This window comes from Taeniopygia guttata, chromosome 20, assembly GCF_048771995.1.
Source record: "Taeniopygia guttata chromosome 20, bTaeGut7.mat, whole genome shotgun sequence".
NCBI lineage: Eukaryota > Metazoa > Chordata > Aves > Passeriformes > Estrildidae > Taeniopygia > Taeniopygia guttata.
The window spans coordinates 14,075,088-14,099,493 of record NC_133045.1 but is presented as its reverse complement, the minus strand read 5'-3'; the positions used below and the strand labels follow the sequence as shown (position 1 = coordinate 14,099,493).

Below are 24,406 nucleotides of genomic sequence, written 5' to 3'. Positions count from 1 at the left end.
AGGAGGCCGAACCCCCTGGATTTTGCACGCAGCTTTTAAAATATAATTAGTGATCTAACATCAACAGACGTCACTGGCTGTGGTAATGTCTGTGGCGAATAAATAACGGTGGAACACAATAAAACTCCCTGTAATGAACTCTGCTGCAATATTGATGGCAGCATATGGCAAACATCTGACAGCTGTTAAACAGATGTGGCAATTAGCAAACCTTCTGGTGAGATTGTTCTGCAACACGTTCTGCAGGAGGATGCTGTGCCTTCCTCCCCTGGCAGCTCTGCTCGTGGGCACTGCTGCTCCGAGCCCACCCAGCTCCTCTCTTGTGGAATCTGAGGTATTTAAATGATCCCAAATTGTAGAAAGTCTCTGTCTGTCAGCCCCACTGCCAAAGCAGAAGCCATAATTGGTCTGTGCTGGTTTCAAGGTTGTTTATTCTGTTTATCTCTAACATGTTCTGCTGCCCTGCCGCAGCTCTGTCCTGCAGGGCAGCGTGTGGGGCTCTGCCCTCAGTGGGATGGTACAAACATTAAATACCACAAACTACCTGTGCTGGATTTACAATAACGTGCCAATATCTGTCACCTACGTTGGACAGTGTGTCCCCAGCCTGAACCAACAGAAAAATGCCAACACCACAGTGAAACATGGAGGGCATGAAGAAGGAGAAAAAGGACAAGACACACCCAATTTCCTCCACCTTGTCCCCTTTGGACCCCTCATCTAGAATCCTAAAATTTTACTTTTGCACCTGTGCCACACTTAATTATTACTCATATCAAACCCTCAGAGCTTGTAATTGATCCTGTAAGATTGAAAACTCTTTTCCATGGACAGAGATCACAGCCAGTGTCTCTGGGGGCTCTGTCCAGGGGGTTCCTGACCCCTGCCAGGGTCCCAGGGCAGACAGAGGGATGCTCTGGGTTCCAACACTCTCTCCTAACCCCAATTGTGTTCTGAGTTGCTGCCTCATAGCAGATTTAGAGAAATCCCGAATTTAAACAAGAACAATATCAATTCAGCAGTGGAGCAGATACTTCAATTATAATAGCTAATGGACAAATTGAGAGATAAAAAGACTTTTCTATCATGTTGAAATTCAATGAACAGTTTTCAATTAGGCTCTAAGTATAAAAGGGGAAAAAAGGAAGATACTTTTCCTTGATGTTAACATTGCAGGAGAAGATGAGAGTAACTTCACTTTTTCATTATACAGAAGAGGTGCACATAATGATGCATATTTAAATTATAAATCAGGTCACTATCTGCCAAATGAAAGCAATATCAATTAGAGCTGGGGTGGATCAGGCTTTAAAACTCCTTATATTTAATGACAAAAGTATGACTGTTACCCTCACCCAGCCAACAAAGGGATAATTTAAGGCAGTAAGAAATCAAAGAGTGATGTCACAAAAATAAGCCCTCACAGCTTTTTGGATGGGATTATTATAATTAATAGACTTCCAATGATTTTTTAAAATATTTTTTTTTTGCAGGTTATGGGCTTTCACAAAAGCATTTATTGCAGGCATAAAATATATAAAGCTCTAAAGAGTGGGTTTGACTAAGGTTGGCTTGAGGGTCCTTAGCCTTTCTACTCCAGTAATTCCTGTAAAATCAGAGTTTCATTTATAGGCTCAATTTATAACGTTGAATTTATGCCAGTTCATCTGATATCAATCATGATAATAGCATGATCTATTGTATGTCACTTGTGCTAATGCAAATTAAATATCATTACATTACAAAAAAGCCTTATGTTAAAATAACACGCAGTGTGTAACTTGAACCAAAAAAATTATGGATGAATTATCAATTTGGGCTGATCATATGCACAGATAATAAACATAAACCCTTGCATGTCTTATATCTGAAATTATATAGATGCTGAAAAAAGGAAAGCTAAGCAAAATATAAAATAGATTAAGGTTTGTGTAGCAAGATTAACACTGATTTTCCCTCTTCATTGCAGTTAAGGTCAAGTAGTGAGCAGTTTATTATCTTCCTTTTAACCAGTGTGGTTTTGAACCTCTGGCTTTGACACAGGAGTCCTGGGAATCAGCTTTTAAAAATCTTCAGATTTGCAAGTGCCGTGGTTTGAATCCCCCTATGTCTTTATAAATGACATCCTCACACACTCATCACGGTGGCTGTGCATTTGGGTATAAAACTCTGCAGTTCAGGGCAGCTGAAATGATAAGTGCAGCCAGGGAAGATAGTCCTGAGATTAAAGTGCAACCGATGATTTTGTTGAAAATTGTTAAAAATTGGTTCATTTTGAGTCTCTCTGCAGTCCATGTCCTCTCTCCCCTGCTGAAGTGGCAGGACACCCTGTCTAGATTAGGTAAGAGACACTTCCATGTATAATTGCAATTTTCAGCATAAAATTTGGGAATATCTGGGATATTTGTGCAGATCCTCATGCTGTAAATGCCCTGCAGTTTTGGGCAGAATGAGCATTTTATCAGCTGTGTCTCCTGAGCATTCCACAGCATTTACACAGATCAAAACCCAGTAAAAACCAGTGGCTGCTCTGCAGTTTCACCTGAGATGAGGACAAGCTCTGTGCTGGAGTGTCTCTGAGCTCTGCTGGGAGGTGCTGCAGTCCCGGCACGTTGTTGGTTCCAGATCAGACATTTTCTTTTGGCTGCTCCCTGTGTGTGATTTGATCCTGCCTGTGCTGTGCTGGGCTGAGCTGGGGCTCCTGTGCTGAGCTCAGGCTCCTGGGGATGTTGTGTTTGTTACCTGGGAGCACCGTGGGACATTTCCTTTTCCTGCAGAGTCTGAGCCCTTGCCCATCGTTCCCACATCCACCTGATCAGTCACTAAATCACAGAAAATGGGGCTGCTCTCCTTCCTGAGTGGGAACGAAATGCAGGGATGCCCAAAGCAGTTTTGAGGTCACCTAATTCCCCCTTCCAGAACCTGAAGGGAGCCTAAAAGAACATGGACTGATAGACACGAGGAAACGGCTTCAAACTGCCAGAGGAAAGGTTTATTTCACAGATTTGGAGCAAATTGTTCCCTGTGGGTGGGGAGGCCTTGAAATAAAATTCCTGTTCTGGATCCCCTGGGGCAGTGGAAGGTGTCCCTGCCATGGCAGGGCTGGAGCTTTCAGGTCCCTTTCAATGCAGGTCACTCTATGATTCTGTGACAGCAAGAATAAAATAAAAACATTCCCAAGCCTCCTAAACATCCAACACTGCTGTCCTGGGGCCTGGGAGCCTTTGTGGGAAAAAAACAGATAATTTTGGAGTCAGGGCTGCTCCAGTGCAGCTGAGATTGGCTGTGTTGGGCTGGGATCCCTTTTGTTCCTGACTCCTGGAAGGAAGGGAACACCCAGCACAGCCCTTGGAAGGGAGATGTCAATAAATGATCCACACCGGGGTCAGTAAATGATCACACTTGGTCCCATGTCTGCTTCACTCTGAAGTTAATCTGCTCACATTATCAAGTTCAAACATGTGGATGTGGCTGCCAGGTTGTCCTGGGTATACCAAAAAAACAGCTCAGCCCTTGGAAGGAGGGGAAAACCCACCTCAGCCCTTGGAAAGAGGAGAACACCCGGCCCAGCCCAGCCCAGCCCCTGCAGTACCCTGTGGCACTTTCAGCCGGGGTTCAGCATCTCTGGGCAATCCTTTCTCCAAGTTTTGTATAACTCACTGCACTCTTTCGAGGTGCCTGATCTGCAGCAGCATATTCATTATTTCACGTTTTTCCTCCTTCAAATGGTGGCACTGCTTGTTTCAGAAGCAGAACTGACACTCTTCACTGCTCATCGCTACAGATGTTACAGAGATTCTTTAATGTTGGAAGGAAACACAAACCTCCTAATGGAGATCTTGGCAGCTAAGTGAAAGGAAAATAGATTGTTTTAAAATATATTTATAGGTCTTTTAACACATATATATACTCTGACAGTGATCTGGGAGTTTAAAAAGTCTATTATTAAATTTGTTTTAAGACCTCTGTTTACAAAATTTCATGTGCTCCTTTCATTGCCTGCTTCATGTACTAAAATTCCAGGTTTTCCATCACATTTGGACAAACCTCAGCTTATTTTTGTGGACCTCTTGGAAACTTTATCCCAAGTTAAAATAAACCCAGTGCTAGTGCTGGGTTTAACCCTTTGCCACGAGGTGAAGCCCAGTGCTTACAGCCTCCAGAAAGGTCTCAGATCTTCATTTACATCTGATAATTTGAAGCCTGTCTGTGGCACAGCAATCCCTGAGGTGACCAGTGAATATTCCACACTGCACTCTCACACTTGGTCCCACATCTGCTTTACTTTAATCTGCTCACCTTATCAATTTGGAGCACGTGGCTGTGGCTGCCAGCTTGTCCTGGTCATGCCAAACCCTTAATTCCCATTTCTGCCCACTGCCAGAAGCCTCCAGTTAGAAAGGGACAGGATAAACCAGCTGTGAGATTTTTTTATGGCTTTTCCTTTAACACCAGGCTCTGGCTGGGGTCAGGAACAGGAAACTTCACCCATATGTCTGGTTCCAGGTGGAAATTCTGCTGTACTAACATGGTGCCTTAGAAAATGCCAAGTTCTGAGGCATCTTCCCGTTCCAGAGGAGCTGACAGCCCCAGTCAAACCCCTCCAAATGCACCCTGGATTTCCCATGAATTATTCAGTCTGCAAATAATTTATTAGGTGAATTTAACCCCCTTTTTCTGTTCACAGATTGCCCCTGAGCATCTTTCAGCTTTCTCTTTGAAATCATTAAGTGGGTATTTTTAATGAATAATTTTCAGGATCAGACTCTCCACGACACAGAACTGCTCAGATCTGTCTGAGGGGTCTCTGTGCTGCTGTTTGGGTGTGACAGGGCTGGGGTTTCGCCTCAGAAACCTCGAAAAGGGTGAGGAGACAGGTCAGAGCTCAGCATTTCTGGTCCAGAGCAGGGGAGATGCAGCAGAGCAGACACAGCCCTGCCTCCTGTGCTCCTCACTGGGCTGGGGGACCCTGGCAATCCTTCCTGCACCTGCACTGTCGGAACTCAAAACGTCCCTCAGACATTTTTGGATGTTCCAGGCCCAGGTCAGAAGCATTTGAGACCCTGGCAGGCAGCTGGAAACAGCTGTGATTTTGGGTTTGAGCCATGGAACGATTTACCAACCTTGCAGGAAGAACAAGAAGTCACAGAAGTTAAGATATTATAGTAGAAGTAGTCACAAAGTAAAGAGAAGAATTTCTGAGTGCTGTACAGGGGGTTTTGGTTTTGTACATGGGGGTTTTAAGAGGTTTTAAGATGGAGGGATTTGGGCCTACCCTGTCCTTCCTCTTTCTCCTTCCTCACCTCCATGTTCTTGGTGATGTTGGCACTCACAGATTGGTTTAGAGTAGAAAGGCACCATTTAATATAGGTAATAGGCATTGGGGAAAAACTGTACCCATGTAACACGTAATGTACCATATAAAAGATAGAAAAGCACCATTTAATATAGGTAATGGGCATTGGGAAAAACTGTAACATGTAACACGTAATGTACCATATAAAAGATAGAAAAGCAGAAGTGAAAACTTCAGTGTTTGTGCTTTGGAGCTCCACAGAACGGGGCCAGAACTGTTGGGGAAGATGAAATAGGAAACACTTATAAATATGATGGACCAGAACCACCTGCCAGAGGCTTTCCTGTCTGACAAGGGCTCAGCAGCAATCTCTGAGAGCTGATGGAAAACTCTGAGTGAGCAGCAGCTCTCCAGGGAGATCAGGAGCAGAGTTTGGGTTTGGTTTTGGGATTGGGTTTGGTTTTGGTTGGTAGAAGCCACGAATGCCCTCCCAACTAATTCCATTCACTGGGAAATAAGAACAGAGGGGAGATGGAGTGGAAAAGAGCAGCATCAAAAGTGCCAGCACCAGGAAAAGATAAAACCAAATCAGTATTCAAATTACATGCGTGTCTCAATTTTGCTTTGTTATTGTGTCACTATTTTGAAAAGCCCAAATTATGCTCATAAAAACTTAAGCTATCCATACATATGTATGAAAGTGCTGAGCTTCAGCAGGGCTGAGACAGACAAATCTGGGAGTGGGATTCTTTTCAGGCTGTGAGAAGCAAATAATAATCAAGTGTGGCTGAGTTGTGTGAGCTGTTGGGCCTGGAACCACCTCCTTTGTCTTCTCCTGCAGGAGACAAGGAGGGCTCTGAAGGAATTTTGCTGTCCCAGCTGGGGACACATTCCAGAATCCAGGAGGACAGTGGCAATGTGGCACTGAAATCAGTGCCTGGCACTGGGCTTTGCCCACATCCTGCTGCAGTTCCTGGGGTTTGTCCTGGCACAGGTTCCCCAGAGCTGGGGACGGAACAATTCTTGTAGGATGGCTTTGAAAAGTGGGGAATTCCAAACCTGTTTAACTGTAAATTTATAGTGGATATGTAATATAAATAATAATGCTTTCTCCACAGTTGGGTGATCTTATCTCAAAGACACTTTTTTCTCCCTGTTTTTTAAAAATTTTTTTTAAAGCTCTCCCTGCTCTCTCCTCTGGGAAAGGCAGAGGATTCGCAGCTTCTCCCTCCTCCTCTTGCCTTCAGAAGATCCATTTCTATACAAATTTCTCACTCTTGGAAAGCCAGGCCTTGGGCCAGTCTGAGACCTTTGGCTCCCATTTAAAGAATTCAAGGAAAACCAGCAGAAATCCATAAAACCATTATCAACAGATTTGCTAAATGGGCATATTTCACCACTTTTCCAAACTTCTGTGACTGCATTGTCTTGGACTGCAGCCTCCAGGTTTGATTAGAGCCTTGTAAGATAAATATTCAATAATTAACACCTGGAATAAACATGGAGAACATAGCTCCACCCCTTCCTTCAGGAAAATTTTATCCCACTAAGTGATTGCAAAGTGGCCCCAATTCTACAAACCTCTGCTTCAACCTTCAGCACATTTCTGGGGAAGATTAGAATATTCTCCCCTGTTTGTGATGAATTTGCTGCGTTTGGTCGTATTTTTGAGGGGGGCAGGGGGAATTACCATATCACTATATGCACAAGAGATCAAATGTGTGATTAAAAATATTTATAATACTGATGTGGGAAAGAATGATATGTTAAACAGATAAGCGTATAATAATGCATGTCTCACCCATAAAATTTAATTTATCCCTTGGGCAGGGCATAAACTTTGCTCAAGAACAACATGTTTTCCATCTATAGATTGCAGAGCTAAACTGCTTAATTTTACAGCAAATTGATCACTGCTGTAATATTTCAGGAGCAAAATGATCCTCAGCAGTCAGTTCAGTTTCAAAAGCCCAAATTTATAGTTCTGCCTCTGATTTAGTGATAAGGTTTTTTAACATATTGGGCATTTCATCACTTTCTATCGGGAGTCAGCGTTGCACCAACAAAGAAATATTTTTTGAAATCAACAACAACAACAATAAAAAAAGGGCTATAAATAATATACATCCAACTGACAGAAGAGTTTAATATTCCTTTCAGACTGGGAGGAGATTACTCAGGTTCCTGGCCCTGCAAACCCTCGTCCTGCACAGGGGATGTGCAGGTGGAATCACTCCCAAATCCCTTCCCAGCTGCTCAGGAAACCATCCCACTCATTTTCCCCAGTGGCCAAACTTCATTTCACCCAGAGCACATAAAATTTAGTGGATCTAAAGTTACTTGACACTTTTGATATGTTTAAAATAAATGTAGAGGGATTTAATGATGTGAAAGTTCATGACTCAGTAAAGATTGCTCCCTAGCCAGGGTCTGAGGATAGACACCTATAAAATCAAATTATTATTATCACAGGAGCCAGGAGAAAAAAGCTTTTTCCCTGGAAAAGCTGCTGGTTTTGTGCCACCAGCAGGGCAGTGCTGGCCGTGCTCCATCAGCTGCCTTTGGCACACGGCACAAAACCGATTTTCTGGACATAAAAATCACACAATGCCTTGGCTGATAGATCCCACACATAAATACAAATATTAAAATCTCCATTCATTATTATCTGGTGGTGTGTGTGCTTTTGTGGAGATACTCTGTGTTAAATGTTGTAAATACCATAATACTCCCCCAAACAAACACTTTCATTGCATTCTTTATACATTTTTGTGCTCCTGCTTTTCCAGCTCTTGCAGAACCCAGGACTTCACAGAGGAGAGATTTTCATAGACACAAATGGAATTAAATGTCCAATTCAATTGACTTTTAATTGCAGTTGAACAACTGGAAAGCCTTTGAAGGACTCTGCTATGCTGAACCTCTTAATTTCCCCTGAATTTACCCTTCAACAACCTGTTTGTTGCTGAAAATCCCAACTGCTCAGCTGGAGGGAGAAGTTTCTTTTTGCTCCAGTGGCCACATTATCATCCACAAATACCCAAGGAGTTTGGTGTTAGTACAGTTCATATCTGGCTGAGAAACAAACTTGCTCTGATTTTGTACCTTATGGTCAAATCATAGAGAAATGCAACTACAATCATCAGGAAAATCAATCATTCAAAAATCATTCTTATTTCAGCAAATAAGTTATTCTATGTTTCAGTCAAACATAATCTGCTATTGCCAAAAATCTCCCTGTTTTGTAGTGGAAATGGACAAAAGGAAGCGGGGATATTTTTAGTAAAAGGAATATTTTGGAAGTTATTTTTTTATGTTATACTTGTGCTCATTAGGACAGACCTTAACAGAATCCAATTGCTGATTAAAATAGTGACAGAAACTTTCATAAATTTCCCCAGTTCTTTTTGATACATACAAAAATAAATAAAACAAATATTTCATAGATCAGAAAGGCAAACACCCAGCCCAAACCTGGTACTAGTGAGGAGTCAAAAAGAAAAGTCCAGTTTGCATCTCTGAGAAGACAATTGGGATTTTAGAGATTCTGGCTCAAGTAATGGGAGATATCCTAAATCAAAGACAACAGAAACACCTTTTTTCTCCAATTCTCTCTCATTTTTCTCTCCAATCTTCCCATTTGGTGCATTTCTGTCGGGGTGGTGCCTGAGCTCAGTCAGACCCTCCTGGCTGGGTGATCTCTGCCCCCTGCACATCAAATGCACATTTCCCTTTCCTCCTTTGTATTCCACGTCTCCTGCAGCAGATAAGGGGAGACAAATGCACTTCCATTGGCAAAGGCTCACCAGAGCTCTGGGGTGGAAAGGATATTTGGTGATGGTATCTGAGCAGTTTGTCCTGCTGCACCTGGCAGGATTGATGGCTTTATCAGGGAATGATCCCTGATGGATGGCTGTTGGGCCTGGCCATCAGTTAGAAGGGAGGATGATAACTCAGTTTTACTGATGCCACTGAAAGGGGAGGTTAATCTATTAAATTGTTTAGAAGTTTTACAATTCCCCATGAAGTGTTTAAAGCAGAGCTTCTCCACCTTTGCCACTGCCTGACCTCCTCTTTCCTCTTCCCCTCCTCTTTATCCATGGAATTAACCTGCTGGCCTCCAGCAGAGCTGCAGGGAGCCAAGGTGATCCTTCCCCTGCAGGGACAGCCAGGATCTCATACACACATAAGAGTAATGGGGACATTTGTGATGGCATTACAAATTACAGGGGGGTGGGAGGTGCTGTGGGTCACATTTAATGTCTGGGCTTGCCCAGCCCCTCGGAGGGGTCAGGCTTGGCTCCCTGCCTGCTCCTGCTCTGCCTTTGCCTGCTCCAGGCTCTGCCAGGACATCTCCCTGTGCCCATCCAGGGGTGGGGGCACAGCCTGGCACCTCTGGGGGCTGCCCACGGGGGTCTGGCTCCCCTGCTCCTGGGATGGGATCATGGAAGGGATTTGGTTTGGAAGGGACCCCCAAAATCACCTCATCCCACCCTGCCGTGGCAGGGACACCTCCCACTGTCCCAGCTGGCCTTGGGCACTGCCAGGGATCCAGCACAGCCACAGCTGCTCTGGGAATGCTGTTCCAGGGCCTCCCTTCCCTCCCAGGAAAGGATTCCCTCCTTATCTCCATTCCAACCCTCCTCTCTGGCAGACTGAAGCCATCCCCTTGTCCTGTCCCTCCATCCCTTGGAAATCCTCTCTCCATCCTTGCTCTTGGCCCCTCCAGGCCACCCTGAGCTCACCCAGAGCTTCTCCTGGCCAGGTGAACAATCCCAGCTGTGCCAGCAGAGCTGCCCCATCCCTCTGCCCATCCTGGAGCCTCCTCTGGGCTCTCCAGCTCCTCCTGGGCTGGTCCCAGAGCTCCTGCCCCCGTGCTCCAGCACTGGCTGGTTGGCACAGGGTGCCAGGGCCACAGCCCCGATGGGGACAGAGCAGAAGTGGCCTTTGGGGACAGCTCCTTCCCTGAACCATGCTGTGTGCCACCTCAAAGGCAAAGCCTGAGCAGAGCCAGCCCAGCCCCAGACTGATGAGGAGCAGGGACAGATGGAAATGAGAGGAAATTAGAATAAAAGAAATTAATATTTGACGTGTACAAGCGTATGCACATAAATATAAATACATTTCTAGCTAAAATCAAATAGTTTTTCCCCAGAGTGAGTGAGCTGTGGCTGCTGCTTGGGCTGTGCTGTCACTGCTGGAGATGACTGCAGAGCCCCTGAAGTGCAGCACAGCCTTTTCCCCACCCTGGTGCCACCCATCGTCCCTCGGTGTCAAATGGTGACTGGGGAGGTCTCTGGAAGCTCAGCAGGGGAAAGAGCTGGGAGACAGAATTATGGTAATGGAGAGAGACAAAGGTACAGAGGAAAGGGAATGGATACGATCAGTGTGTTCCATTTGTGTGCAAGGAGCCAGGCAGGATTAAGCTGTTTGCAATAATGCAGCTGATAACTGCAATGAAGAACATTTGCAGGGCTGGACTGCACCCCAAAGAACCCAGCTCAGTCCTGATCTGACACCATGGTGGGGTGCATCACAAATTCAGTAGCAGAACCATAAAATCCCAGCGTGGTTTGGCTTGGGAGGACCTTGAATCTCACCTCATTCCTTGGCAGGGACACTTCCCACCACCCCAGCCTGGCCTGGGGCACTGCCAGGGATGCAGGGGCAGCCCCAGTGCTCTGGGGAAGCCCCCCAAAATCCCCTCAGCAGCAAATCCCCCATGGCTGTGTCCCCTCCTGGCTGGGCCTGAAGGGTTTCAGAGCAGATGTAAATGGAATAAAAATAAACAGACTGGCCAAAGGTGGCTGCTGGGGGGGGCTGCAGCGAGGATGGGTCACTCACGGGACAATGGCACAGCCAAAGCCCCTCTGGGGACAGTTTGTCCTCTCGGTGAGCTGAGCAGGCACTGCCCAACTGTGCTCAGGCACCACTGGCAGGGCAGGATTAGGGCAATTAATAAAGATAGCTGGGTATTTTCTTGCCTGAACAGGTTTTCTCTTGAAATTGTTCAGTATTTAAACCAATTTCTTGTGTGGAAAGGCATAAGTGTTTGCCAGGAGGGGTTTTTGAGCTTCAAGGAGATTTTCCAGTCCAAAGCAAAGCCACGGACCCAGTGGTGGGTGTCACTCCCCAGCACTGGGGCTGTGAATTCAGATGCCTCCATGAGGCTGGTTCCTTGTTAAAATTCATCTTTTGTAGGTCCTCCTGACACAGAGCAAAGAGAGAGAGAAATGAAGTAGAAATCACAATTTTTGGAGAAAATTTCCCTGTGCATTCTCTGTCCCATTGTCCATCCCCTCATCCCAGCTCTGCTGCTTCAGGAAATAAAGAGATTTGCTGGTGTTGGTGAAGCAGAAAGGTGGGGCAGTAATTCCCCTCCCTGCAGGGCCAGGGGTGCTAATGGATCCAGGGGACCCCAGTGCTGGCTGAGCTGCAAATCCCTCTGCCCACCCTCACCACTCCCCCTCCATCCTCACACTGGCCAGCACAAAGGGGAATAATCAGGAATAACAGGAAAAAAAATCAATATTTGGGAGGTGTTTCTGACCTTTGCAGTGCTGGAGACTCTGGATAAGGAGTTCCTGGGAAGTGGAACCAGATAATCCTGGTCCCTTCCCGTGGGCATCACTGAAACTCTGCACAGGCAGGGGAAGATCCTTTTACATCTGGGCTTCCCAAGCTGGTGCAAGTCTTTTGGAACAGGAACTTCACTTCTGAACTGCACTGAGGAAAAAACAGGGGATGCTCAGGAAGCATTTTTGAGCAGTAATAACAAAATCAGAGGGCAAAGCAACTTTTTCCCCAAATCAAAAATACTGGGAAAACAAATAAAAATGTCTAAACAACGACAATTGAGCCCAAAGCCTCAATTCAGCCTTTGCAGAATTCCACATTACTCAGTGGAGAAGGGGAGGAAGAGTCAGTGGAAATGAAAATAAACAAATGTATATAAAAAATGTGGTTCAGATAAAATAAAACCCAGAGTGCAACTTTGCCTCAAACTGAGCAGAACCTTTCTTATATTTTGGAAAAATTTGAAGTATTTTTTCCTAAGAGGCAGGATCCAGGATCCAGGTGTGCTCCTGGAGATCCCAGCTGGATCCAGGTGTGCTCTGGCACATCCCAGCAGGATCCAGGTGTGCTCTAGGAGATCTCATCAGGATCCAGGTGTGCTCTGGAGATCCCAGCAGGATCCAGGTGTGCTCTGGCACATCCCAGCAGGATCCAGGTGTGCTCCTGGAGATCCCAGCAGGATCCAGGAGTGCTCTGGCACATCCCAGCAGGATCCAGGAGTGCTCCTGGCACAGGTGCCATTAGAGGGCAGCCCAGGCTGCTCCAGCCTGGCTCCTGTGCCACCTTTCAGCTTTCCTGGCCCTGTGTGGGCAGGGCAGACCCCCTGAGCTCAGCTCTGCATGGGAACTCGCAGTGACAGCCTGGCCAGTGAGTAAGATCCTGCAGGAGAGCAGGATTTGGCTGTTTTTGGGAAAAAAAATACACTCAAAACCACGCATTTTGCATTTTTTCTCACTTTCTTGTCAGGTGCAAAGAGGATCTCAGTTTGCTGAGCTGCTCTGCACTGTTTCTCAGGGCTAAAATGCCATTTTCTGTGCTGACCCAAGCATGTGGAATAACATCCCCCAGCACTGCCAAACATGCACTTTGTTCTGGTGCTGTGGTTTTACAGAGTGACACGGATAAACCTTGCCAAAAGCTGCCCTTGGAGCAGCAGCAGGAGTCACTGCAGGGTCAGGGGTACCCCTGGGAACTCACCTGGCCCTGAGCAGCCTGAGCAGCCCTGGCACCCCCCTGAACCCCAGATTTTGGGGAAGGGAGCTCTGGGGATGCTCCAGTGCAAGGCAGGGCCACCAGGAGCACATCCAGGAGGGGCTGGGATGTCTCCAGAGAGGAAACCACAGCCAGACCCATCCTCAGGCATGTTCAGTGGGAGCTACAGGTGTGAGAACAAGGTAAGAACACAGAGTTTCAGGTGTGCAGCTTCAGTAATTCACACATCACCTGCCAGCGAGGTGAACACGAGGCAGCTTTTAATTCCTTCGCCAAAAATGTTTTAATTTCTGTCCCACTTCACCCCGTGGAAGGTGGAAACGGAGTTTTTGCTGAGCTTTCCCAGGCAGGGGCTGGGCTGGGGTGTTTGTGTCTGGCCACAGCTGCCAAGGGCAGTGAGAGGAATCATCCTTGGGGTGCATTTCTGCCCCTCCAGACCTTGCCACCCACCCCTGGGTGTGCAGCTGCTCTAGTTCACGTTAGGGCTGCAGTTATTTTTTGCTGACTCTGTGGGTCTGAGCTTTTGCAGCAGAATTTCTCTAGAGGGCAGTCAGGACTCGGGGCTGCCTCGGAAGAAATAAATATATAAATATATATAAATATCCTGTAGAAAAGACAGATCATCTTTGCACAGCAGTAAAGGTTACAAGAGTGGGTGCACATGTTGCAGTGTAGGGTAGAACAGCTAAAAGCACATAAAGCAAACTGCACACTCTTCCTTCTCGTAGCATCACCCAGGCTGAGATTTCTTTGCACATTTGCATTTGAAATCACTCAGAATGTTCTGCTGTTAGGGCCTTTCTGAAGGGGAAGGTTCAGTTTGGGTTAGTGGAGGCTTTGGGAACAGGGAAACAAATTGGGAGAATAAATCAGGGGTCCAAATGGCAACTTTTGGGCTTGCTCCTGTGCCTCCAAAGTGCTCCTTGCAGAAAAGGGAGCTGGCAGAGGCAGAGCTGGGCCCAAGCACAGCAGCTCTGCTCATTCTCTGGCCCTAAAGTTACACCTGACCATGGCAAATGTCCGAATTCCTCCAAAATGTCTGCTGAGAAGGGCACAAAGCCATCACTCTGCACTCCCTGCTTGAACGTGGTGCACTGAGGGCACCTCAGGAGAGGAAATCTTCCATCAGGACACCCCAAAACCCAGGCAGGAGAACAGCTGGTGGGGAAGGGTGTCAGCAATTATATAATGGCCAACACTCCATAATAAAGATTATTATTAATCTTTAATAATTGATATATATCATAATTAATAATAAACAATAATATGACAATTTAATAATAAATTATAATTAATAAAAATAAACATTACTATTTAATAATAATAATTGAGAGGAGAATGCCCCTTCTCAAGTCCAAAATTGGAGCTGCTTATTGGGCTTGGTGACACCAGGGCCAACAGAAGGTGTTTGTGTCACTCCATGGGGTAATTAGGTGGCATTTCAGCGTGATTAGGGTTTAGCAGTGGCTTAGGGAGGGCAGGGGTGGCTGTGGGAGCTGTCCCCAGCTGCAGCAGCCTCAGGCTCCTGCTCTGCCACAGCCAGAGCTCAGAGAATCACCCACCAAGGGATTTACAGAGAAATCAGAGGTTTCCAGAGAAATCAGGGGTTTCCAGAGAAATCAGGGGTTTACAGAGAAATCAGGGGTCTCCAGAGAAATCAGGGGTTTCTCACCTCTCCTCCAGCAGCCAGGCTCCCCCAGAGCTCAGGGTGTGCTCACAGCAGCAGCTGCTGCTCTTTCCCAGCCTTTATTCACCTCCAAGGGTGTCCATCCCTTCCTTGAGCATCTCCAGTGCTGCAGCACAACCTCTCAGCTCCTTAAATCTGAGCTCCTTGCCCAAGCAAGGAGATTTATTCACCTCCAGGGCAGGTGTCCATCCCTTCCTTGAGCATCTCCAGTGCTGCAGCACAGCCTCCACAGCTCTCAGTGCCTTAAATTCGAGATTTATTCCCCTCAAAGGGTGCCCATCCTTTCATTGAGCATCTCCAGTGCTGCAGCACACCCTCCAGAGCTCTCAGTGCCTTAAATTCGAGTTCCTTGCCCAAGCAAGGAGATTTATTCACCTCCAGGGCAGGTGTCCATCCCTTCCTGAGGCACCTCCAGTGCTGCAGCACAGCCTGCAAAGCTCTCAGCAACTTAAATCTGAGTTCCTTGCCCAAACAAGAGCTTTATTCCCCTCAGGGAATCAGGGATGCCCACAGCTCTGCCCTGGTGCTCTGGGAGCTTCAGCTCCACAGCAGCAGCAGACTGTGCCAGAAATTCAACTCTGGGGCAAAAATATCTGTGGGATGCTTTAAATAAGCGACCAAGACACAGTTGAAAAAAACCAGCTGGTTCAAACAGAGGATTGGGATGTTAGGAGCAGTGTTAGAGCAGGCTAGATTTTATTGTAATATTATGTTTTTAAAGAATACTAAATTTAGGATCTAAAGATGTTCATACTTGAATATATTTAAATAATTACTCTGTGAAATATTCATCCTACAATCTGTATTCTTGCTTTTCAGGTGTCTTAGCATCTCACAAACCTGTATTCCTGGCCTTAAAAAGTGTGTTTCTTGCCTGAAACAAATTTAAACAATAATGTAAGATGCCATGAAACTTGAAACCTCCTGTGTCAAGTCAAGGGGAGACTCATGCCAGATAATTCCTTCCACATTTGGAAGAGAGTTGGGAGGTTTTTAGCCCAGCTCCATCCCTTCCCCTGAGAGCCCTTCCATCTCCTCTCAGTGGCCAAGTGTCCTCCAGGCTGAAGAGGCACAAAGGGTTTCAGGTGTGGGTTCAAAAGTGGATTTGGAGCAGCCCCCAGCTGGTTCCAGCCCGGCTGCCCTGGCAGCTGTGCTGGTGCAGGGCTTGCACAGCACTCAGGGCACTGCAGTGGGCACCCAGCACATCCCTGGGCTGCCCTGGCTGCCCCAGACCCTGGCACCAAGTCACAAACACTCCTGGCTTCATTTCAGCCCGTGGGAAAAGCTGCCAGCTCTGTGTGAGGAATCACAAACCACAAGGGTTTGAGTGGTGTGGTAGGTGAGTTAACACAGGGTGAAAAAGTAGAATTTTGGGGTTTTAAAATAAGGGGTTCAAGGGGACAAGATGGAGGGATTTGGGCATGTCCTGACCTTCTTCTCCTTCTCCTTGCCCTCCATGCCTTGCTGTGCTGGTGACACTTTTTAATTGGTTTAAGGTGTAGACACAGTGTCCGACATGACATGACGTTATTGTAAACATGGCACAGGTAGTTTTTGGTATAAAATGGTGACACCAGCCCAAGGGGGGAGTCTGTCACAGGCTGAGCTGCTGGGCAGACCCAGCAGGTCAGAGATAAGAGAAATAAACAACTTTGAGAAGCCGACCCTACTCTGTGTGGCAGCACATTTCTCTCCCTCTCAGGATTTTCATAGAGGTGCACAGAGAGAAATGAAAGAGAAAACAATTTCTATTTCTGCTCCTTGTTTTCCCATGTGGAATGTGTTTGGAGAATTGTTTCCCTGTGGTGGTTGCTTGGTTGGATTCTGTGAGGATTGTTTGAGCTGATGGCCAATCCAATCCAACTCAATCCAACCCAACCCAACCCAACCCAACCCAACCCAACCCAACCCAACCCAACCCAATCCAATCCAATCCAACCCAACCCAATCCAACCCAATCCAATCCAATCCAATCCAATCCAATCCAATCCAATCCAATCCAATCCAATCCAATCCAATCCAATCCAATCCAATCCAACCCAATCCAATCCAATCCAATCCAATCCAATCCAATCCAACCCAACCCACCTGGGGCTGGGCTCTCAGAGAGGGGCACGAGTTGTGGGGGAGTTAGAGAAAGTAGTATGTAGTTTTAGTATCCTCCTTTAAATATATTATATTAATGTATTTTAGCATAGTTACAATAAAGAAATCATTCAGCCTTCTGAATTGAGTCAGACATTGTCATTTCTTCCCATTGGGTTCACCTACATTTCCAGTATACTCTGGGCATTCCCACCTCTTCCTTGGCTGTGGGTTGGGACAAAAAGGCTTTTTACAGTCTTGGGGTCACCTCAACCAGCAGCTCCTCAGGGCTGCTCAGGGAGCAGAGGGAAGGAGCTGGGGGGTTTCAGAGGTACCTGCAGGGAGCTGTGTGCCAGCATCCAGCCTGGTGATTCATCAGCTGCTCCTCAGGAGCTGTTAAATATCTGCTTTTTGCCAAGGCTCTCTGCCTCAGTCTGCCAAAGACACTGCAGAAACAGTCACCGTAAAAAATTTATAGTTTCTCTGGGGAAAACAAAAGCTTTTTGTGGCATAATACGAAATCATAAATTACAACTTTTTTTTTTTTTAAATTAAGAAGTTACATCATGTTTTGATGTAATGTGATGTGGCAGGTCATGGTTTTAATTTTAATAAGCTTAAAGAAGAGAGAGCGATGGAGGTTTGGGAGTATAAATATTGTTTCTGAACCTGCATCTTCTCTTGGTGGAGGCTGGCAAGGCAGGTTCACCTCTGCCACCTGGGTTCAGGTGTTATTTCAGGAGAACAGCCTGAACTGGCTTCTGGAGGTAGCAGCAGCAGTTAAACTGAACTTCTGCTGCACAGACCTTCCAGGAAGCTGCCAGCAGCATTGGCCCTTCTGTGCTGCTTGTAGTGCTGGTATTAAAGGTATTGCTGTGCTTAAAAACCTCGGCACACCCAGCTGGCCTTGCTGGGAATCTCCTGCACCTTCCCAGGGTAAAAATCCCAGCAGAGAGAGGCAGGGCTGTGCTCCTGCAGCTTTTCAGGGTTAAAAATCCCAGCAGAGAGAGGCAGGGCTGTGCTCCAGCAGCTCCCAGGGTTAAAAATCCCAGCAGAGAGAGGCAGGGCTGTGCTCCTGCACCTTCCCAGGGTTAAAAATCCCAGCAGAGAGAGGCAGGGCTGTGCTCCTGTACCTTCCAAGGGTTAAAAATCCCAGCAGAGAGAGGCAGGGCTGTGCTCCTGCACCTTCCAAAGGTTGAAAATCCCAGCAGAGAGAGGCAGGGCTGTGCTCCAGCAGCTCCCAGGGTTAAAAATCCCAGCAGAGAGAGGCAGGGCTGTGCTCCTGCACCTTCCAAGGGTTAAAAATCCCAGCAGAGAGAGGCAGGGCTGTGCTCCAGCAGCTCCCAGGGCTGCATTCCCCACAGGGAGTGCCCACAGGCTGCAGCAGCAGCTGCAGGGCTCCAGGGCCTCTCTCAGGAGCTGCTCCTTACACAGGAGCATCCCTGGGGATCAGAGATGCTGCTGCAGCCACCTGCAGACTCAGGAGTTTTGGCAGTGTGAGGTTGTGGCAGAGAGCAGAATTCATGGATCTTTAAACTGAAGGGAGCTCTCAGAGCCTATTGGAACCCATTTAGAAAAGTCTACCTGATGATCAGTGGACCTGGGCCCTCTTCTTTTTTCCAGAAAAACAAAACAAAACAAAAGTCTTGTTGATTCATGATAAAGGGCACAAAAGGGGTATCAGCCTTCATTTTAACCTTTGGCCGCTGCCATGAGAAATGGAAAGGGTCGGGCACATTGCAGGACCAAACAGAGGGGAAAAATTCACCTCCCCAGCATTTCACATCCCAAATTTGCTGCGTGTCCCCCTCGGCTGGGTCCCTGCAGGGTGTTTCTCCAGCCCTGTCTGGCACAGCTTGCCTGGGCAGGGGGATTGCCCCCATCCCTCCCTGGCTGTGCTGCAGAGGGGCCCTGGAGCTGTCACAGCCTCCCTTTCTGAGGGGTCTGGCACAAGCCCTGGGCGTGCCAGAGGGAGGGCTGTGACCAGCCGAGTTTTGGGGCTCAGCAGCCCCTCACCCCTGCCCAGCTCTGCCTGGGGTCTCTGCAGGGCTCCTGCCTTGCTTTCTCCTTTCTCATTTCTCTTGCCAGTCCCCTTATTTATTTCCCTAAGAGTTCATTTCCCCACCCTGGCTCTGATTGTGATGTTTTTAATGGCATTCAGAGCGGGGGGAAGGGGGTGACCCGTGGTCCCCACGAGTGACACGCAGCGGGTGCCTTGAGTGACAGGAGGTACCATTAGGAGCAGCATCCCTCCTCTGACAGGGCCTGTCCGTGTTAACATCTCTGTTCTCTGTTTGATCTCCCAGAGCTGTAAATTATGAGTGACTCCATCAAAGGCAGAGGCATTCCTGCAGCGCTGGCACGGGGAGGTCAGCTGGGATTGAGCTTTCAGGATTTCTCATGTCTGCCTGGGCTGGTGCTGCCCACTGCTGCCATTCCCTCGGGCTGTGCTGGCACTCAGCTGGCACAGGAGTGAGCTTCTCCTGCCTGGCATTTCTGGAAAATTGTGGGAGCCCAGGGCATCCCTCTGGCTGCCCTGGATTGCCTGGGACCCTGGCAGGGGTCAGGAACCCACCTGGACAGAGCCCCCAGAGACACTGGCTGTGATCTCTGCCCATGGAAAAGAGTTTTCAATCTTACAGGATGAATTACCAGCTCTGAGTGTTTGATATAAGTAATAATTAAGTGTGGCACGGTTGCAAAAGTAAAATTTTAGGATTCTAGATGAGGGGTTCAAAGGGGACAAGATGGAGGAAATTGGGTGTGCCTTGTCCTTTTCCTCCTTCTTCATGCCCTCCATGTTTCACTGTGGTGTTGGCATTTTTCTGTTGGTTCAGGCTGGGGACACACTGTCCAACGTAGGTGACAGATATTGGCACGTTATTGTAAATCCAGCACAGGTAGTTTGTGGTATTTAATGTTTGTACCATCCCACTGAGGGCAGAGCCCCACACGCTGCCCTGCAGGACAGAGCTGCGGCAGGGCAGCAGAACATGTTAGAGATAAACAGAATAAACAACCTTGAAACAGCACAGACCAATTATGGCTTCTGCTTTGGCAGCGGGGCTGACAGACAGAGACTTTCTACATCTCAGAATCACCAATACCCACAGATTCCGACAGAAAATCAGGCTCACTCTGCCATTTGAGCCTGGCTGTGGAGGCAGAGCCCTGCAGTACTCTATTGCAAATCGTATCAATATCAAAACACAATAAAAACCAACCAAAAAAAACCCATCTGAAATAATTTTCTCTGTGTACACAGTGTGTCTCCTTGGGGTAAAACTGATCTGCCACAGTTCAAGTGGGAAGTAAACTACTGCAGGCAGAGAAAGTTCAGCAGAATTGGGTGAGAACAAGAGGCCAAGATTAAACTTCTCCAAAGGTAACCTGTGAGGAAGAGAAGTATTTTGCCTTCAGTTCCACAATTTTACACCCTTGTTCTGTGGCTGGTTTCTGTGCTGGTGATTTCTTTGCGTGAAAGAAAGCCATGAGTGTTCTGGGGGAGGCTGAACTCTTAGGAGAGGCTCCATGGGAAGAGGGGAAGAATGCAGAGTTTTGATTCATGCCAGAAGGAGTGTGCTCACAGGGAACAAAGTTTACAAAACTGGTTTCAGGAGGTACCAAACCACAATGAGATCAAAACCTGCATGATCAGACTGACTTGGGAGACAGAGCAAGGAGCTGCAGGAATGGGAAAGTGGGGAGGGTCAGAGGTGGAGGAGCCCTTAAATCTCTTTGCAACTGAGAGAAAACAGAAAAAAAGACTTTCAAGAACTCCATACTTTGTATTCTCTCAGATGATGAGAACATAAAACGCCTGGTTTTCATCTTTTTTACACTTCTGTAAAATTAGGATCAACTCCCCAAGTTAATGGAGTTCCATAGGTTTAAATCTGGCATAAGTGAGATAAGAGCCAGGCCTGTCAGTTCATTAAGGACTTCATTAGCTGTGACTGCAATATCTCGCAGAGCCCGTGTTCCTGCAAATAAAAACATGCATTTGGGGCCGCAGGAGGGGATGCTGCATGTCCTGGGGTGCCCATTCCCGAGGCTGGGCCCTGGATGGTGGCACTGGGAATGGTGACCGTGTTTGCCCAGCCCCAGGACTGTCCCTGGAGCAGGGTGGTGGCTCTGACCCGCCCCTGGTGACAAACAGGACACACACAGGGCTGCACACACACAGGCTCTGCCATTAATTCAGCTTTGTCAGGACTTCTTGGCTGGCAAAACTCTCCTGTTTATGTTTATCTCAGATGTAAAGTTAAATATAAAACTTCATTCCACCATTCTGCTGAGGGATTGCTGATGGTCTCATGATGCTTCTCAGCCCACTCTATGCCAATTTGACTCAAACTTCAAGAGAAATGTGTATGAAAAAGCATCCACGAGAAGGATGTGAACAACAAAGCAATGAGCAGCTCCCTCCCGAAGTTTATTCCCCTCCAGGACTGATGGACTCCATCATTGCAGCTCTGCTGTTGGATCAGCTGGGAAATGCTGCAAACATCCCATGTCCCACTGCCAGGGCAGGTGGGAACAACTGCAAAGTTTCTTGTTTAAGTTACAGGTCAAGCAGCACTTTCCCAGCACAGCCCCTAATGAAAGCAAAGATTTTCTTCCTTTTAAGCACACATCAGACCAATCTAATTTACTGGGGAGAAAATTCACTTTAGTGCAGAAGGACAATCCAGACGTATACACTACTTAGGCTCTTGTTAAGTGAAAATTGGGATAAGTGGTACTAAGTGGATGCATAGATCTTAAGCTTGTCCTCTTCAATAGGGTGAATTTTCCCCTTAACAAGAAGTGTAAGTGGAGCATCAGTGTTGTCTGGGTTCTTCTGAGGATCATTAACACACAGCTGAGTTTCCCCATAAAGCTGCAGCACAAAATGGGAATTAATTGAGCTGTTTTAGTAGTTATGTACTTCCTGCTTTTTGCTTCTTACTTGTAAACTGTGAACTCTATTATGTCTTGCCCAAATTATGCTGGAGAAAAAGGTTTTGAATTAATTTCTGTCAGTCCTTCCTGGGATTTCCTTGTGCATTGCTACTCCATTTCTGCTATTTGTTCTACTGGAAATTTATCATATCACAAGGAAATCCTGCAGCCACTTAATTTAGCGTTGGAGTGCCTTGCTGGGTTTGTCCTTGAGAAGCTCTGCTCGGATGCAGCGAGGCAAGCTCAGATATGCAGATTTGATGTGGGCCCTCCAAACAAACTTCACAGCCACAGCTGCAGTCACCAGGGAAGGGCTGGTGGCAACCTGAACCTGGGCAGGTTCAGAGTAAACTGGGCCTGGGGAGCTCCAGAGGAGCTGGGCTGTGCTGGTCCTTCCTTTGGGCAGCCAGAGCCCAGCCTGGGTCAGGGGCTCCGTGTGCTGGAAAAGTCTCTCCTCCACCCCGAGCTGCCAAAGAAAGGCTCAGCAGTCTCTGCTGTCCGGTCTCAGGGCAGTTTATTGCAAGTTATCTAAAAGATTTTCTCCTTGGGCTGCTGTGGTTTGCTCACAGCTCAGGCAGAGGCACACACACACCCTGACATCCTCTCTGACTCCCGACTGCTTCTTCTCTCCCCCTCTGCCCAGGGCTGCTGCTGTCTTTTATATGGTACATTACGTGTTACATGGGTACAGTTTGTCCCCAATGCCTATTACCTATATTAAATGGTGCTTTTCTATCTTTTATATGGTACATTACATGTTACATGGGTACAGTTTGTCCCCAATGCCTATTACCTATATTAAATGGTGCTTTTCTATCTTTTATATGGTACATTACGTGTTACATGGGTACAGTTTGTCCCCAATGCCTATTACCTATATTAAATGGTGCTTTTCTATCTTTTATATGGTACATTACGTGTTACATGGGTACAGTTTGTCCCCAATGCCTATTACCTATATTAAATGGTGCCTTTCTACTCTAAACCAACCTGTGAGTGCCAACATCACCAAGAACATGGAGGTGAGGAAGGAGAAAGAGGAAGGACAGGGCAGGCCCAAATCCCTCCATCTTAAACCTCTGACCCCCATGTACAAAACTAAAACCCCCCTGTACAGCACTCAAAAATTCTTCCCTCTACTTTGTGACTGCTTCTACTACAATATCTAAACTTTTGTGACTCCTTGTTCTTCCTGCAAGGTTGGTAAATCGTTCCATGGTTCAAACCCAAAATCACAGCTGTTTCCAGCTGCCTGCCAGGGTCTCAAATGCTTCTGACCTGGGCCTGGAACCCCCAAAAATGTCTGAGGGACATTTTGAGTTCTGACACACCACCAGGCGCACACAGGCTCGACCCTCCCATTCCCGGGAGCCCCGAGGGCAGTGCTCAGGTGCTGTGTCCCTGCAGGGGGATTGCAGTTCTGAGAAGCTCTGCAAGCAGCAGAGCTGCCAGGGGAGAGGCAACCTCAGCTCCAGGCTGCCAGACCTCCGTCCTGGAGAAGGGCAGAACATCTCTACATCCTCCTGGCTCTCCACAGCTCCTGACAGGAGGGTGCAGCCCCCAGGTGGGGATCAGGCTCTTCTGCCATGTCCCAGGTGAAGGGATGAGAGGAATTCGGTTTAAGTCGCACCAGGGGAGGTTCAGATTAGATATTGGAATTTTTTTTCGCTGCAGGAGTGGTCAGGCATTGGAATGAGCTGCCCAGGGAGGAGGTGGAGTCACCATCTCTGGGAGTGTTCGTGGCACCTGGATCTGGCACCTGGGGACAGGTGAGGGGTGGTGGTGGCGCTGGGTTGATGGTGGGGCTGGCGATGACCTGGAGGTCTCTTCCAGCCCTGACTCTGTGGCTCTGTGGTTCTCTGCTCCTCTCAGCCTGGTGGCACTTCTGGCTCCAGGGATGGTCACTCTCGGCATTCCCTGCCCAGCTGCACCTCAGGGGGATGAGAATGGACAGTCCTGCTCTGTGCTGAGCAGCCACTTGGGAGACTTTCATTAGCTGCTCCCAAGCAGGTGTTCGGAATTGCTAACAGAGCTTGGAAGATTCCTTTTTTTGTTACACTTTTTTCCTCACTTGACCCCAAATCAATCTCCTGGCTGGTTCCAAAAGCCCCATGTCCCAGGGGAACGCAGATGACACTTTGGTGTGAGAGCTGCTGCTTCTGGCTCGTGGCCCTGATGTCACTTCAGTGCTGCCCACCACAGACACTGGGTTACCTTCGCTGCAGTGACTCATCATTTTCCCACAATTAAATTTGTGAGCTCGAGTGCAAAGCAGACTTATCTGCTTTGACAGGACAGTACAGAATAAACAGAAAAGACTAAATTTGTATTGGCAGCTACCACTGTGCTGCAGTTATGAGTAATCCAGCACAACCAGAAAGGACACCAAGAAATCAAACTAGACTCCAGTGGCTGGAGAGCCAAAGGAGAAGCCAGAGCTGTTGGCCCCCAGGAACCACCTGGTTAGAGTTGTACCAAGAGACTGGATGGAAACAGCAGCAAGAAATGTTTCCAGGAATCTCTCCCATTTATACAGCTCTATATAATGCTTTTTAAAATCTTTTGTTGCCTTTTGTGTTTCTTAAACAAAACAAAAAGCAATGGCA

General features: G+C 47.3%; 1 long non-coding RNA gene across 1 annotated transcript in view; it reads right to left on the bottom strand.

Moving 5' to 3' along the window:
* Positions 1-3,686: 3,686 nt before the first annotated feature.
* Positions 3,687-24,406, bottom strand: part of LOC140680354 (uncharacterized) — a 35,744-nt gene continuing 15,024 nt past the window's right edge. The window contains exon 3 of the long non-coding RNA XR_012051544.1: positions 3,687-3,846. This is a non-coding gene — a long non-coding RNA (uncharacterized lncRNA). The remainder of the gene's footprint in view (positions 3,847-24,406) is intronic.